The 16,239-nt window shown below is 45.4% G+C and overlaps 1 protein-coding gene across 1 annotated transcript in view; it reads left to right on the top strand.

The window, feature by feature from the left end:
• GPR50 (G protein-coupled receptor 50) overlaps positions 1–16,239 on the top strand; it is a 119,274-nt gene that overhangs the window by 88,459 nt on the left and 14,576 nt on the right. Inside the window, exon 3 of the mRNA XM_083797192.1 lies at positions 9,972–10,100. The gene's annotated coding sequence lies outside the window, so the exon portion shown is untranslated. The remainder of the gene's footprint in view (positions 1–9,971; positions 10,101–16,239) is intronic.

The following is a 16,239-nucleotide window of genomic DNA, read 5'->3' as shown; positions in this document are numbered from 1 at the left end:
CATCATTTTTAATAAGCTCTTGCGCTGTCAAGCAGCACTTGGCTATTTTTCTCATTTTCTACCTGCTTATGAAAAGGGCTTACAGGAGATGAATGATGAAGAGGAGACGCTACGAGGATGGCTGCTCCGTGCAAGCAATCAGGGATTTGGTCCATGTGGAAGTGAGCTTTCTCTGTTTTTTTGTCCAGTTTTCCAAAATAAGTTGCTGACATGGGGAACATTCCCTGATATGTATGTATGGCCCAAGCTCCTTTCCAAAGTGGGCTCGAGGTGGGGGCTAGGTGGCTGGCCAGGCGTGAACTGACTTTTTTTTTTTTATCTTTTCTTGTGTTAACTGGAATTGTACTGGTGCTGATAAGTGAGAACATGATCCTCCTAGCTAGGTGTGAGCACATCAGTCAGTCTTTTTCATGAGCGTTCTTCAAAAGGCTTAAGGATGGTATAAAAATGATTCATGTTTGAATTCAGTCTGAACACTTCGTCACTCTGAACTGGAAACTCTTGTTCAAAACTATTCCAAACAGTTCTGTGAAAGAGAAATTATCCAGCAGATATTCCTTACTCTATCTACCGTGGGGTGATTTGTTACAGCAAAATGAAACTGTCCGGCAGTAATAATTTCAGAAAAGAAATCCTCTTCATCAGTGCAATGAGAATGTGGTCTTTATAATTTATTATGGCAGCACCAAAGAAATCTATTGCATGCACCTAACTCTTCGAGTTGGAGAGATTTCCTACAGCTTTTGTTCCCTTCCCTCTTGCAGGATATTACCCTGGCCCAGACATAGCGGCAGTGCTCCTCCACACCTAGCTCCTGGTGATCAGCAGGGGCTATGTTACTGGCTCAGGGTCACACAAAGCAAACAAAACAACTTATTTTTCCTATATTTATGGCAGCTGGCTCTAGCGGTGTCCGTAAGTGCTCCCCGGTAGGGGTGAATCCCAGTAGGGGGGTTCAAAACTGGCCTCCAGAGAGAGCCTCTTTCTGCCTTAAGTAGCTTATTAAAGTATAAATCTCTTTCCAGATAGACTAGGTTGACCCTTGCAGTGTGTTTCCTGTGGAATAGTTCATATCATAGCTCATAGTGATATTTTTGTTTGCCCGTAGGGATGAATGTGTTGTTGCAATCCTTTAGTTTGCAGTGTGTTCGAAAGAGAAAGGTCTTTCACGTATTTCTGCTTCGTTGCTCTCAGAAAATTATCGGTCTTCTGCTTTAATTAAAGGCTCACATAGCTAAACTTAATAAGTATGTTAGTCAGCAATATTTCTTAAAGCTTTGTCTGGGTAAATATATTTTTTATTACAGGAATGACTCAAAAAAAATAAAGCTCTTTAACTGCTGGTTTTGATTCAAAGGGTCTGAAACACATTTTTGAGACCAGTGAGCTTTATGAAGGGCTGCAGTGCATTCAAAACAATTCCTAGTAGCTTTTCCACTGCAATATTCCTCTTCTTCATGATGCCAACATCCAAAATCATTTGCTTGATTGAGAGGCTGCCTTTCATCTCACACAGCCAAGGAAAGCTGATGTGCATCCCTTCAGCACGTGCCACAAATGTGAAAGAGAAAGGAGCTGCGTGCCCTAAGCCAGTCTACCCTTGTACATCCTCACCTGGCCCCAGGTATTCAGAAATATTCCAAGAAAGCTCTCCTGCAGCAAGGGCAGGGCGACGGCATGTGGGGACACTGTCATGGGTCATTGAGGGGGTTGCTGTAGACTTGAGAAGAAAGCAAGCCCTGCTTGGAAGGAGGCAGGAGGCAAAAAGCCCCTTCCTTCATGCTGGCGTGGGGCAGTGCAGCTGCACACAGGTGGCACAGATGTGGAAGTACCAAAATCAAGGTAGAAATAATCCCACCTCCACCCGTACGCTGTCCTTGGAATTGTAACTGGGTTGTTACTGTGCTGAAATGTGCTTTCTGCTTCTTAATGTGTTTATTAGGCTGGTGGTATATGATCTATTATGTTCTTAATTATTTTCTTGCTCGTAAGCGTCTGGATTTTTGTAAGTGATGAGATAGGGCAGTGTAATGCTGTCACGTAGGAACCTTAACTGAAGCGAAGGGCTTGGCTTTTTAATACAATTTATATTTATGAGAAACTAATATAAGATGGTTTTACATTTTCAAAGTACTATAACTAATATAAGATCATGAAAATAATGATGGTCAGGTTTGTCAGGATTTGGTCAGAAATTATGTGAGCAGAAACTGAGCGGCTGTAGGACTTGGGTCCCAATTTTGCAAAACACTTCAGTATTCATTTAATTTTGTGGGCAGGGCTGGTGTCCTGCGTTAAGTCCCAGAGTCTAAAGGAAGTTACTGAGTATTGATTGAGGGCATGAGTACCTAACATGCTGTGTTCTGTAAAACAGGGTTTGATCTAGGGCAGGATTCAATAGATAGTGAAGCTGGTGTTTGAATCTCGTATTTATTCTCAGGGAGCCTTACTTGCTGAGCGTTTGCAGAGGATGCATGTGAAGAGTGTGCTGAGCACGGCAGGATTAAACTGCCTTTGAATTTGATTTCCTAATTTCTCTTGGGGTTTGGTTGGTTTGTTTGTTTGTTTTCCCTGCCACTGTGGGTGAAAATAAAGCTCAAGTGGCGTGTTTGGTTGTTACAGTCACAGAGTACCCTGAATATCAGCAGCTGTCATCCGCACAAGGAAAAGAACCAGTTTGGTACTTCTGGAAGTAATGAGCCCAGGGGACAGTCATCACTGCTATCAATACATTGAGATGTTCGGAATGTGCCCGTAAGTTACTCAGCTTCAGAGCTCCTTACTCAGTGCTGCATCTGGCTGTGAAGTTTCATAATGAAGTCATTCAAAATTAAGTGGTTTGCAAAAAACCAAATCCATTTGAATCCTTAGTATTCATTTTTTTTTATTTCATAACAATTTCAACTTCATAGTACTGAAGTACTATGTACTGCGTGTGTATAGCAATGTTTTTATTCTTTAATTTCAGTTCAAGAAAAATACAAAAGTAACAATATTTGAATCCCTATTTCAAACTGCTCACTGGCAAATAAGTTTTCCCCAGTATAAATCAAGGTGTTGTCAGAATACACTTTTCTCAAATGTCAAGGTCAGCTAGAGGTTTGTAAAATTGTTCATGCCAAGAGAAACTAACGAACCAGTTAAGAGACTGATAGAGAAGTTTGGATCTGAATATGTTGGTTAATCATCTGAGAGTCCACTAAATATTATTTTGATTACTTTCTTGACTTTATTTCTGTATTTAATTTGAATAAATGTGAGTCACACAAACTAATTTTGCTACGAGACATGTCTCGGAGTCCTCTTGGAACCTATTTTAATTTTATGTTACATATAGACTAGCATGCAGAATAATCACAGCAGTTGCTGCACAGGTATTTTAGACATTGATATAGATGTAGCATAAAATTGGAATACATGCTGTACTTTAAGCTACTCAAGTGAATGGATAGCTCCAGGTGGACTTTGAAAATGTTATGAGGTGACCATTTTCCCAATGATTAGCACCCAAAATGCTGCCATAACTCTTAGAACTTCGCTCCCACGTGTTGGCATTGAGAGGAATGTGGGTTCAGTCAAGGGCATCTATGGAAACTTCAACTCAGAGCTTTGTAGATCCAACAGACCCTCGAGGGGCAAGGAGCAGGCAGCATTGTTGGTAAGAGCAGGGTCCTCTAGAGCCTGGAATATCTGAGGTCTCTTTCCTTGGCTCACTCAGTCTCCCAGATTTATTTTCAGTTCTCTGTAATCACCTTGAAGTCTCTTCTTGGGTCGTTTGAACTTCACTGACTCACTGGAGAGGTAAAACAAGACCTGGAAAGGCTGTTTTCCTGATGAAAACCTTCAAGACTGGGCCGTCTCCTCTCCTGCTGTACTGCACTCCAATCCTCTCAATTTTCACCAGTGCGCAGCAAAATCACAGGCTCCGTTTTCAGCACCAGCTCCCTTTGCCAGCTCATGAAAAAAAGTTCCTTTTTCCTCTTCTAAATCCAGCTTTATTCCTCCCTTCTCAAGAAGGGGAATTGAGGTTTTAAGTCAGTAGCCTTACTACATCTAAGGGATGGTAGAGGCAAACGATGTAATGCTGTTGGGAACTCAAATACACTCCTCTGAGAGCGAGCCTCCCCCCGACAGGCGCTGCTTTTGCAACCCCATGCACATGCTGAAGTTTTCCAGCAGCGCTTAAATTTCCACTGACCTCAGTAGCCCAGACTGTCAGACCATCCAAAGCCTTGCAAAAGGAATCATTTAAATAAACACGCAGTCTGACCTCCCAGAGGAGGGCTGATAATTAAGCACTAATTTGAGCAACGTTTTAAAAGCCATTATGGATTTTATTTGCAGATCAGCAACTGCTTAAATGGATGGCTTTAGGGCATGAGAGTTGTGCTTATCCTTTTTAAATGTGTAAGGTGCTCTCCTTGGGCAGCTGTTCTTGGACCCTTCTTGGTTGCATTTTGGAGAGCTGAAGGAGTAACAGGTTCAATGCAAGCCTGGTTTTACAACACAGATATATTTTAATCAGGGCTAACTTGCTGACAGTGTAATGGAATGTGCATATTTCTTATTTCTTTCACTCATCAGGAATGTAACTGGTGAAACTGAAACAGATAATTAGAGCTTATAGCAAAACAAAAGCACTTCTGGTAGGTACTAGAAGAACAAGTGGAGCCCATTTCCCATTGACATTCTGATGTATCCCACAACTCTGCTTGATGCCTTAGACATAAAAAACCAAACAACAACAAAACAGGACTGAAAAAAATGTGGCCGAGTTCCTGGGAGCCCTGAGCACCATTGCCTGAGAGTGATGAACTGCCTGATTTGTGCAGTGCTAGCAAGAACGCTCGGGGAAGAGTTAGCATCCGAAGGAAAACACAATAACACTTTAAATCTTGGCCTTGGCTAAGTGGCAGCCTGCATTAATATATAATGGTATGGGCTAAATCAAGCACCATAAATATAGACTAGCTAACACTGGCTCCACATGGATCCAGAGCAACTGAAATAATACATTTCTTACTGGGAAAAAGCCCAAACTGAAACCAGCTTTGTCCTGGCAGACACATAACACCTGCTTATATAAATACAAACTACTGGCTTTTGCCTAGAGTAAGATGTGCCTCGATTATTTTCAAATTACTCCATAATTATGATACAAAAAAAGGAAGAGTATCTATATTACATTGAACGTCTATGAACTCTGAGTCAGGCAAGGCTACAGCTGGTGCTTTACTGTGTTTTGAAGTTAGGAGTGCAGATTTTGGGGCTGATCAGTAATTTCCATTAGTGGGTTGTCCCTTTCATCTTCAGCACTTTTTGGCAGCGATGGTGATGCTGACACTGAGCACCGTGCATGGTCGTGTGTTAAGCAGGAGGGCAGGAGCCTGAGCCTGGGTTTGTGCCTGAGCTGTGTATTTGTCTGGACCTAGAGCTTGTGGTAAGCTGTGTGGAGGTTACCGGCCACGCTCCTCTTGTGAAGGAGCATGCACGGGTTGGATTACACGCTCGACAACATGTGCAAGAGCGTGTGATGTTCTTGCTGATAAAAGGGTGGTTGAACAAACAGTCCCCAGCGATGACCCACTGCGGAACCCACAGGGAAGGGGGATTACTGGATGGAAAGCACGTGCAAGATCAAACAGGCAAGTATTGCGTGGCTTGGTACAAGATGTTCCACCGCATCCGCTGAGCAAGGTGACCGGGCAGCTCCCATCTCAGTGGGAAAGGCGCAGAGCACACGAGACAACCGGATTTTCAGCAAACATTGAAACATAACATTGGTATTAACCTCTGTCAGGTTCCCAAATGCATCCCGGTTGCCTGCCTCTTCCTGGCTAGCAGCGAGTGACTCGTGCCGTGACCCAATCTGGCCTATTTGGGACCCAGCCAATTCCATTCCCCAGCTGCTTGCTGTTGAAGTAGCTCTGCTCGAGCAGTGGCAGCTGCGAGCCTGGGTGGCTGTTGAGGAATGTGTGCTGGACTGCAGTCCCTTTTTCTGGGGCGTGCTGCTTGTGCTGGCTGCTCTGCCCTACCCCGTTTTAGTGGTATTTGGGGACTCCTGGCTCTCCACATGCCCTGGGGTGCTGTAAGCCTGCGAGCTGTCACCCTTCAGCAGCAGCACAGCTCCTCCAGAGTAGCTCAGCCGGCAGCACCCAGCACGTGGAGCCGATGGAGGGAGAGAGAGGACAAGACTCACCTCCAAAAATACGTGTGGCCCAAGGTGGGGAGTGATGCAGAAAGCCTGGTTCATGGTGGTTGAGCTCAGGGTGTACGAGGTGTGTCTGTCCAGCAGTTTCCTGGGGGAGCTGGCCTCAGGGAGCAGGAGCTCTTTGTGCTCCTCCCCAGGGCAGCTGGACTGGTGCCTGCCACAGCCTTAGGGTGGGCTCCAGCCCCCATCCGTGCAGTGGGGGCTTCTGCACCCTCTCCGCCTGCCCAGGGGGGCTCTCGGCCTTTTATCTCTGTGAGGGTGCGCCACAAGCCCTGCGAAGCCTTCCTGTTATCACCCTCTCTGTTCGTGTGTCTGGAGTGATTTCAGTTGCAAAGAGAGAGACGGTGGAGACCTCGGAGTTTAATTCAAGATTGTCATCTAGAAGTAATGAGGTAATTATCCTTCTAAATCTGTGTGTTGTGATGAGGCAGAAAACAACTTAGAGTCAAGCAGAGGTCATTGACTTGCTTTATTCTTGTTCAAGAATGCCAAAATGTAAATGATTACACTAACAGCGTGTCAAGGTTGTCAGTAAGCACGGAAACATGTCATGTATCTGTCCTGCCGGGAATGAAGATTTCGCTTTTGTGTGCTCGGGATTTGGTATGTTAAAAACCAGTAGGCAGAATGAAAAGGAAGTAGCAGCTCCTGCACTGTCTGGTGTCCTCTGGATGAGAATAGTTTTCTTTACTACCAATATCCTTAACAAAAAATAAATTTAAAAGCTGTGCAGGTAAACATGCAATTGCGGTTTGGTTTTGCACCAGCAGGAGGTGGGCTGTAGGCAAATTGTGGCTGCTGTGCCTACCTTCTGCCAGGGCACTGGGGCCGAGGTGGCACTTGTGAAGCTGCCCCCGAGGAGCACCAGTGCTGGGAAGTCCGGTTGGACCATGGGCCAGGGCCTGGGTCTTGCTTCTGAGGAAGCCTCCTCTTGTTTCAATAGCTCTTCCTGCAAAAATGAGATAAACTTGACTTTTCCTACTACATATCTGCAGTGAGAAAGCAGCTGTAGAGATGCCAAGAGGAACCTGGGAGAAAATTGAAATGTGTACTATTTTTTTCCCCCCTATTTTCCAATAGATGGAGGCATTCTTCATCTAGCACTATAAACCACTAAGCCTTTAGGTCATAAACAAGAGCAATAGTTTAAATAATAAAATGCTGGGAGGGACGCACGTGTCAGCACCTGGAAGCCGTGCAAGCTTGGCAATAGCTCTTTTTGATCAGACATCTCCATCAAGCTCCCCAAGCCTCCCTGCAGTGTGCAGGTAGCAAATTGGTACTGATGGCAGCATAATGAGCCCGGCCAGGAGAAACCGATGCCTGCCATCGCAGCTGGGAACAAATCAATTAATGGGGCAGGCACTTGTAGGGTGGGCAGCCTGGGCTGTGCTGTTCTCGGCTTGTGCCATCCGCTTCTGGGGTCCCTGCATGCTCTACCCCACGGTGGGCATAGGGAAGGGCTGCTCCTGCCTCCTGCAGCTGCCTTGGAGAGGGGTTGAGTCTGGGGGAGAGGTGGCAGCAAGGCAGATGAGCTTGTGGAGAAAGGGGAAAGGCCCTGTGAAGAAAATAAGGATGTTTCTGCTTATAAAATACGACACAGGTGGCTGTGAAGCAGGTAAACCTGGGAGAGGATTCAGAAGGATCAAGAAAAAAAGGCATATAACATCACTTGCCTTGCCATGGGGACATGGGGTGTATTTGTTTTCTCTCCATGGTAGTGCTGCTTCTCTGGGAGGTTACACGGGTGGCTGCGAAGAGTTTGTTCCCATGTGCTTGTCTAGGGGAGGCCTGTGAATGCCCTCGGAAATAACCTTTGTGTCTCGTTGATTTGACAGTTATGTATCTGAGGCTTTTCAGGACTCACAGTGGACAAAATATACCAAGTTACGGAAACAAATTTTAATAAGTCCTAAGGTCGAGTCGAAGTGCTACTGTAGTTTGCACCGAGCTGTTGCTCTGGTTTTACAAGCAATTGCCCCCCTGATAACTAGAGCCTCTCCTTTGCTTTCATCCGGAGCAGATGCTGCTCCCTCAGGGTGCAGGGAGAGGAGACTGCAGCGATAACCTCAAGGCCAAACACCTCGGCAAGCAAATTTTCAAGCTCCAGGGTGTAGTGACTTAACCAAGTCATTTCCCTCAATGTACTTATTGTGACTTAGGGCTTTTTCCTCTGCCCCATAGCAGGCGGACTGGCAGGCTCCGACAAGCAGAGCAAACTGGGTATCAGTGAGCAGGGGTGTCGGGGATGGGGTAGCACTAGCTTAGAGGTATTCTCCTATTTCTGTAGCTAAATCTGCTGCTCCTGTACTCTCAAATGAGCAGAGTACTGATTCACAGCCCTGTGTCATCCACAGCTACTTTTCATGCTGCGATCAGAAGGAGAGAGTGGGCAGAGGTTCAGGGCTTCACAACCAGGCTTTGCTTTAGAGATGCAGTCTCTTATTTAGACAAGGAACTGAGAACCAGAACCCAAAAATAAACAGCTTTTATCCTTTCATATCTTTGCAGCTCTGATTTTTTTTCCCCTCTCCAAAACAAACATTCTCTCCTACATGTAAACACTGACATTTCTTTCAATAAATTTCCAACAGAGGTTTGAAATAGCTGTCTTTGCAGAAAGCCACATTAATTGAATAATTTCTGCTTTTGACAGGCATTTGAAGATACAAACTTGTCTGTGAGCAGAGTACCCACGGTTTTGCAGTAATAAGTCAGTACTTCGAGGAACTAAAATCTCAAGAATTCATGCCTTTTAGTGCTCTGTTTATGCTCCAGTTCATATTTGTACTGCAAACGACAGGTTTGTGTTTAAGGAATTGGTAAATTGTATTTGTGTATGGGAAAGCATCGACACGAGTTGTGTAGAGCAAGTAGGAAATGAAACCCTAAGCCCCAGGGAAGCTGCCAAAGTTTGAATGTATGTTTTGGAGTGGGGTACGTGTTCAATCGTAACAGTTTTGCAAATCAAAATACCCAGAAAGGCTTCAGTTTAAGACGGAGCTGTTTTGTGTTTGTCACATCGGTCAAAACCATCCACTTTTACCTGGCTGAAGCTACATGGTTCAGTTACAGCTCCACAGAAATGTGGGCCCAGTGGATCGGCCACCAAACTATTTGGGGCAGGCTTTTTGTTGTAAGGGCTTTGGTCCTCCCCAGCGTATGCGAGGTGTGCAGCCACTCCAGGCTTCTTGGACTAAGCCTCCCTAGTCCCAGCAGTTACTCTGATTTTTCTGTTTGGGGAATTTTGTAAAAATGTGAAACTTGCTTGTGATGTTACATTGCGAAGCATGCCGGTCTGCATTTTGTTTTATAAGATTAAAATATCCTCTGTATCCCTTTTCGTATTTCCTTCAAGTCAGGCTGGAATTCCCAAGCTTCTCTTTCCCTCTCTCACTGTTGTAACCAAGAAGAATTAAATTTTGTCCAGTCTAACAACCGTGACCTTTTCAATCTCATGCGCTTGTATTGAATTTCATCTGAGCTAGGGACTTTTCTTCCGGCATCCAGAAAAATCTCTTTGCCCTACAAATAACTTTCACAAATGCAGAAGCCGGTCACTAATCAGAAGGGAGAAATGCCTGGAGCTTTGAGACTCGCCGTTCAGCTGGTGGCTGTACACACGTGCACTGCTGCTAAGGGTGTCTGGAAGGAGGCTGTATGCAACCGGTCTCTTCTGACACGGGGATGTCTGGGGCAGGGAGGGGATCTGATCAGCAGAGGCTGAGCAGCACTTAATTTGTTCCTGTTGATCTTCCAGCAGAGGCACCAGGCACTGTGATCAAACACCGGGCTGCTGGACCGAGATAAAAGGTGTCTGCTTCTAACGTCGTTGGCTAACAACACGGCTGCTTGTGGTGGAGCAAAGTCCCCTGACCCAGGGGTGAAGGTGAGGAGCTCTTGGGTCCTTTGTCACCAGGTGGGGCAGGGGCATGGAGCACACCCTCCAGTGAGCCCATGAGGATGGAGCGTGGGCTGCCTCCACTCTGGTCTGGAAGCGAAGTATTTGCTGCAGAGCCTGAATGGAGCCTGAATTGTACCAGGGTGAGAGAGGGAAGGAGCTAATATAGTGCTCAGCTGGTGGGCAGCTGGTCTGGCAGGGGGAAATGAAGGCAGCAGAGATGCTCTCTCTGTCCTAAGCAGGCTGGGATGCTCCGTGTTTATGATTTTTGTGAGTTTGGAGCCTCACGCAGCAAAAATGACTAGTTCTCGCAAGAAGCGTGCCATATGTTGTTGCATATGGCTGAAACATCTGCATACGTACCCAGGGATCTGAGAGATGTGGGCAGCTTCTGTTACAAATCTAGCAGTGAAGGAATTATCTTTTGGATTTATCCACGTGTTTATTTATTTTTAACCTCTAAGGCCTTAATAATATAGCGGGTAAAGCTCTTGGAGGGAAGTTGTTTTCCTGGCTTTGTCTTGATGGGATTTCATGAAACCTGCAGTGAGAAGTGCGTATAGAAGGTACTGACAGCTGTTTGTCCAGGAGCTACCAGTGCTCCAGCCACCTCTGGGGATGTGCGAAGGCTGAATGAGTTGTCCAAAGCTCTTCCATAAACTGCTACTACCAAGGAAGCAGCAATAGGAAACTACAGATAGGACACTCAATCTAAAATCATTCAATCTAACAGATATTTTTGCATCTTCCATCATCCTTTTTGTCCAAGGCTGATTCCTGTGATTCATGTATGTGATTTCTTTATACTATACTACAAAGTACAGAGCATCCAGTGGTTATATCGTTAAGGTAAGGAGTTTAATAGGATTACAAAAAAGGTGAACAAAAAAATATCTGTAGTCATAGTAGCTCAGATGCATTGGGATAAAGCCTGCTGGTCCTCCTGCTTAGAGATGTTCACTGACAGTACAAGACTCTTGGAGCAGTGGCAGCAGCAGATCTGTTGTTTGTAGGTGGGAATTTTTCTGTTTTTTTCAAAGTTACAGGGTTTTCATGAAGGAGTTTATAAGGGACCAGAGATACTGATTCTTTGTTGTGTTCGTACAGGAAGGCAATCCCTTATCCTGGCAAATGGTAAGGGTAAATACCACAGATTGGTGAAGAAAGTGATGTTTATGTGGTTCCCAGCTGAGCTAGGATGTGGAGCTCCTGAGGAGCCCTATCATGGGGATCTGAAGCATAAAGTGCTTTTTCTAAGCACATGTGAATGCAAAAAGACTGACCTCCTTCAGTTGTATTTGCGGTGCAAAATTCTCGATCACGTGTAAATTCCCCCAAACTTTTAAGCAGATGGTAGCAGATGGTGGAGGTGGATAGGGGGTGAAGAGATGGAAAATCATCTGACAAAGCAAATGAAGGAACCGATTGAACTAGTCCTTAAATATAAACGTATTCTAGGCAGCGTTCTGCAAACCTCCTTTCATCATCCTACGGAGGGTGGACTGCTGATGGGGTGAGGCATATGGAAGGTGGGGGAAGGTGAGTCACCCGCACTTTGAGCACAGCTTGTGCTGCTGCTTCTTCACCTGCATCCTCCCAGTTCCCACATGCAAGAAAAGGGGACGGTAACACACGTGGACCCAGTGGGAATGTCTAAAGGTGGGTGCCTGCAGCGTGCTGTTACTTTCTCTAGCCTGCAGAAGGGCCACCTGGTAAAAAGCTGGTGGTACATGAGGGCAAGGCTGTGTTTATGCTGCTCCGGGAGGCTGCCCAGCTACCTCCTGAATAGCACTTCTGCAAAAGTGTTGAAGGCACGTGTCTGTGCCGTTTTAATGCTCCAGCAGAGCTCCTCAGCATTACACCTGACAGGGGATTGACTGAATGTATTTCAGCACATCAAAGAGTTGACTACCCGTACAGGCGTTGCACCCAAACCTCTCCAACTCACTGTATTGTTTCAAGACAGCTATAATTAGGTATAATAACTGCAATCAGAATTAAAGCTCCTCATAATGGAGATACTTGCTTCTTAATTCAGTATTAAAATAGTCTATTTCAATATTGGATAAACACTTCAGAGAAATCGATGAAATATATTGCACAAACATCTGATTTGTGGATGGTCTTGGGTGAAAACTATTGGGGGGGAGAGAAAGGAGCCCAGATTGAAGCCCTGTACTTCAAAACAACATGAGCTAGGAAATAATGTCATCTGTTTATTCAGTATTGCTTGCAACCTGCTATTATGTGTAAGAGAACATATGATTCCTACAGAAGGTTTCTTGGATGGCAGAAACTCCTAAATACTATTTTAATTATCTTATGCCAATAGCTTAGCATTTGTGGAAGGTATCATCTAATTAAACTAGAATTTTTAAGTATCAGACAGCCTGAAGACCAGTAATAAGAGACCAAGATCTGTCTGTATTGCAGATGGGATGTGCTACTCTAATAGGCAATATATGGCTTTAGGCAATATTTAATTGAGTAGTTAAACTATCTTTTCCAGACGGGAAAATAAGTTACTGCTCATCTCTTCAATTTATTTTAGCTACACATTGTTTACTGAGGGAGTGGCAAGGGAGTGTAGGACTTCCCCAGATATGTCCTGGATGATTTGTTCTCCCTGTACATCATAAACCCCTCAGTTCAAGGAGAATGGCTTCTACGCATGTGGAGAATGGGGTATATATAGCTGCAGCTGTGCTCTCCTTCCTTCAAAGGATACGCTGCTGGTCGTTGTGGTGGGATCACAGAGATCCAGTCTTCCAGTCCTGCTAGACTTTGCTGTGGGCAAATATATGTGTTTAAAAAAATACGTGTAATATATATATTTCAAAAATGCAGGAGAACTGCTGTTTGAGAACTCTGCAGCCAGATCTGGAGTGCATGTCCTGCCGGGGCTGTGCAGTTTGCCTGAGAAGCTTTTCCAAGCTCTGGGACAGCCTGAAAATCTTCAGTTTGACCCACAGCTTTTTGTAGCTGGAGAAATTTTAAATTATCTGGAAATTTTCAGTTTTCAGTCTGTTATTCCTCCAGTTGCCCCAAATCAGCCAAATAAGCACACAGAAGTACGCAGTATTGTCTGGTGCATGGGAGCAGAACTTAAACCATTAGTGGAAACTTTCAGTTAATTATATAGGCTCCACGTGATTTCAGATCTCCAGGCTGTACTTTTTCCACAGTCAAGTGCCCACATCTGATTGTGGCCATGTGATGGTGTGTTAGCTTCAGTGCCTTACGCTGGCTGCAGGAGCACAGCTGATATTTGATCTGGCATTAAGTCTTCTGGGACAAAGTCACTCCTTGGAAAGTCCTGAGCAGATCTGAGTCGGTCGGCTGGGTTGGTGCCAGGCTGGTGTTTTGTGTCCTGTGGCTGTCATGTTTTTGATTGAGTGCTTTGAGCCTAAAAACTGATTCTTCCCATCTCGCAGAACCACGGCCTGCCCAAATCCTCCACAACTTGTGAATATTTGTGAACATAATAACACGTCTGTGTGTGTGGCAGAGCACTGCATTCAGTCTGTCCATTCCCAGACAATTCACAGCTTGCTTTCCACTTGGCCAGTTCTCCTACCTGCTGTGGGCTGACTGAGATAACTATATTCCCCCTGGGCAGCCTAACAATCTGCTGAAATTCTGGTGGGAAGGGGAGGGTGGAGTACTTCTAGGTGTGCACACACAGCTGTTAGAGCCTTTCCTCCCTACGTGCTTTGTAGGGCAGGAAGATCTTGTTGTTATTGGAGCGTTATGACACCTGAGAGTAACTTAAGGGACTAGAGAAAATGGCTTTTAAAGTTCTAGGTGGTCTATTTTTTCCCCTTGGTAAAAGTATTTTGTTAAAAAGCTAATAAAAAGTTGCTTTAATGAGTATGGATGCTTTCATCGTGTTGCCCAGAAACTGCATGGGCTGTCTAAGAAGATGTCTTCAGGGGAAAAAGCTAACTGGAAAAGCAGACGGTGCAAAGCTTACGTCTCTGAAATGTTTCTCTCCAGACACGTTTATCAGAGTGCTTCTGAGCTGTGGAAATGCAGCGAAGTTGGCACGAGGCCGGGAAAGCCGCGCTTGGTCTGAGTCTTCATCTGCGCTGATCCCTTCAGCGATCACAGGGACGAGCCGGGTGACAGCTGAGCTGCTTCACACTTGCCTGGAGGTGTTGAACCTGGTGCAGAGACAGGTCCCTTTCAAGGGGCAAGGAAAATCTGTTTATCTGCTGAAAGGTCAGAGCCTCGGATGTGACTGAAGTCCCAGCGGAGGCTCTGTCGCCGCAGGCCTGCTCTGCGAGCAGGAGTTATCCCCTCCTGTTCTCCTGCTCTGGCAGCCAGCTCCCCTGCCTGTGACCTCGACCTTCCTTGCTTTTAACCAGGCTCTGAGAGCCCTCCTGTGAGGAAGAGGTTTTCTTCTCTTGATCAGTTCCTCTTTTTCAGCCCTGCAAGTGCTTGGCTGCGATGGAGCAGACTTCATGAGGCAGCGCGTCCGGGCTGAGGCCTGGGACCCTCACACAGGAAGGGGTGAGGAAGCAGCCTCACCAAGCAGTGAGTTTCAGGCCAGAGACGGCTTCATCATCCTTTTAGAGTCCAAGTGAGCAAACCCGGGTTCATCTCCTATGGGGAATTCCCCTCTGCCAGCACCGCTACATCTGGTGTGGGAGTTGGCGCTTTCCTAAGCCCTAAATGAAGGTGTGATGGAAACAGCGTGTGTTTCTGCAGTGGCAGTTTTATTTTTAAAACGAGTGAGCATAGCTGTTTTCTAAGCTGCCTGGAACATAAATTTAGTACACAGTGTCTGAAAGCATTTTACTAGCCAGCTCCTTTTCAACAGGCCTGTCTCTCTTAGCCCAGTTTAAGGGTAGGTCTTTCAAGCCAAAGCACAGGTGTGGGACAGGAGCAGCGGCACAGTGAGGAATAAGGCTTGTTCTGCACCCACAACTATAAATCAGCAATAAATTCAATCTCCAAATGTATTTTATTGCATGTCCCTGCACATCCATAAATGATGTTCCACATTGGCATTACAGAAACACTAAGTACTCACAATTTCTACATTTTCTTTAATTAAAATGTGTTTAAAGCCTGGGCGCAGGTCAAGATTGGATTCTAGTGATTTGTTGCTCGCAGTGGTGAGTACTGATTCCCTTTCAGCTCTTGTGCACGCTGCCTGACTGCAACATGAGAATTTTTTATCTGTCTGGGTTTAAATTCGATGGCTGAAATGTTTCTTTATAAAAAAAAAAAAAAGGAATATTTTGCTAGCTAAGCCTTAACTTCAAAAGAGCTTTTCTTTGTCTCTCAGATTCTTCCTTTAGGATGGAGTACCCTGCTGTCGCTTGCAATAGGCTGCTCATTAGAATGACATCCTGATAGCAATGGGCACAGATCTGTTTCTTCTCCTGTGCTTTCTGGCTGGGCTGCTCCAAAGGCTGATGGATTTGGGAGCAGCTCAGATGCAATTCAGTTTTTGTAATGAGAAGCAAAGTTTGCTGGAAAGGTAGGACTTACCCCCTCCATCAGTCACAGCCAGAACAGATGAAAGCTGGATGAGGATGTGGTTAAGCAGGTGTGGGAGAGCTGCTCCCCACAGAAACCTTAGGGACCAAAGGGAGCAGCAGGAGGGAAGATAGCGAGGTAACTGATGACATTATCCCCTCTGTAGGCTTAAGCCCTGCAGAATGTCCCAAAAGCCCTGTGAAGTGCAGGCTCCCAGGCTTCAGCCAATGCATGCTCCTTCCAGCAAGTTCCCTCTCACCTGTGCAGCACCAGCAGGCTGATGTGAGTTATTATACAAGTGAGTTATTTTAGAAATTCTGTTTAGGAGCTCGACTGGAGATACTTGCTTGTGGAAGCTGAGCTGAGTGGGTGGCTGTGACTGCCAACAGAGCTCCAGTGCAGAAACACAACCGTGCTGAAGAGCTCTTAGTCATGCAACAAAGAAGCATCACGTAAACTCCAGCCTCTTGTCTCTTGTGTACAAAAACATGAGGAAAGCAGTGATTTTGTGGAAATTTGTGATTTTGTGATTTTTTTGTGAAAAATCCAAATCATAGGCAGGGTCTGCCCCATCTCTTTTCTCTCTGAATCTCTTGGGTGATGGCTTAGAGCTTCTTGAGGGAAAATAGGGAAGAAGCAT

This window comes from Anser anser, assembly GCF_964211835.1.
Source record: "Anser anser genome assembly, chromosome: 13".
Taxonomy (NCBI): Eukaryota; Metazoa; Chordata; class Aves; order Anseriformes; family Anatidae; genus Anser; species Anser anser.
Note: the sequence above shows the minus strand (reverse complement) of the source record. Positions and strands in the feature narration are given on the sequence as shown.